We start from the raw sequence: 1,536 nt of genomic DNA, 5'->3' as shown, positions 1-1,536 counted from the left end.
GAGGGATTCCAGGAGGTCAGGACATTGGCCATGGACTCATGCGCTGCCCTGTGTGAGTGACATGGGGGCTGTGGCTGGGTCAGAGTGGGTTACATGTGAAGTACAGGCAGGGTCAGGATTGGGTCAAGAAGAGGTTATGGTGGGTCTGAGAGATGTCAGGACTGAGCAAAGGTGGGAAGGGGGGAGGGAATGACCAGGGTAGAGAAAGGGCAGGGTCAGAGAGGCACCAGAATAGGGTGAGGGCTGGGCAGGGCTGAGCCAGCACTGGGACATGCACCAGCATCTCTGAGATCAGTTCTTACAGTTTCCAGAGGGCCTGAGATCTGAATTTGTAACTCCATTCCCCTACCCGCCCCTACCTCACCCCACTCCCAGGGCCTTTCCTGAATTGATATCTTCCTTTTATTCCCTTTTCGAGTTCAGTGTCTCTCTCCTTTGTCTCTTTCTTCGCCTTTTCCTGAGGCCTCAGGGACCTATTCCCTGACCTCAAAGACCTCCAATCCAAGCTTGGGAGGAGAGGCAGAACAGCCACAGGTTGAGGAGGGCTCAAAGCGATCTGTGGGAATGCAGGCACCCCAAGTACCTACAGCCTTTCCAGTTAGGAGTGGAGATTTTTCCAACTTCCGTCCCTCCGTCCTTCCTTTTTGCTCTTGTAGCAGATTTTTGAGAAACAAACAAATAAGCAAACGAACAAAAAAGAAAGAAAAAGAAAAAAAAAGGAAAAAAGGAAACCCACAAACTTTTACGTCTTTAATCACACAAATATCCATCTAACTCCTCATTTGTCAAAGGACGTAATGATACTTTAGAGGGTTGTTGTAAGGATGAAATGTAAAAGCATCGAGGACCCATTGTAATAGAAACCTGTTGAATTTTTTACACTTTACGGATAATGATTTTGACTCTCGAAGTTACTTTCTCCATCCCCCAAAGCTTGTGCCTGAGTCTGAGACCCAACCTCCTCTGAAATCCATATTGAGACATGTCACAGGACAGGAAGGAATTAGTACAACTAGATGCCATGGATGTGTCTACCAGTTCATATACCCATGCATTCAATCATTACCTTTTTAAAAATGCTTATTTTTGGGACGCCTGGGTGGCTTAGTCGGTTGGGCGTCCGACTTTCGCTTAGGTCATGATCTCGCGGTTCGTGGGTTCGAGCCCCGCGTCGGGCTCTGTGCTGACTGCCAGCTCAGAGCCTGGAGCCTGTTTCGGTCTGTGACTCCCTCTCTCTCTGACCCTCCCCTGCTCATGCTGTCTCTTTCTCTCTCCTAGAAATAAATAAAACATTAACAAAAAATGCTTATTTTTATTTTCGGGGGGGAGGGGTGGGGGGAGGGGCGGGGAGAGAGAGAGAATCCCAAACAGGCTCCACACCAGCAGTGCTGAGCCTGATACAGGGCTTGAACCCACAGACAGTGATCATGACTTGAGCTGAAATCAAGAGTGGGACGCTTAACCAACTGAGCCACCCAAGTGCCCCTCACTTGTTACCTTTTTTTTCAAATTTTTTAAATGTATTATTTATTTCTG

This window comes from Crocuta crocuta, unplaced genomic scaffold (genome assembly GCF_008692635.1).
Source record: "Crocuta crocuta isolate KB4526 unplaced genomic scaffold, BGI_CrCroc_1.0 scaffold334, whole genome shotgun sequence".
Taxonomy (NCBI): Eukaryota; Metazoa; Chordata; class Mammalia; order Carnivora; family Hyaenidae; genus Crocuta; species Crocuta crocuta.
The sequence above is the reverse complement of the archived record's forward strand: the minus strand, read 5'-3'. Positions refer to the sequence as shown.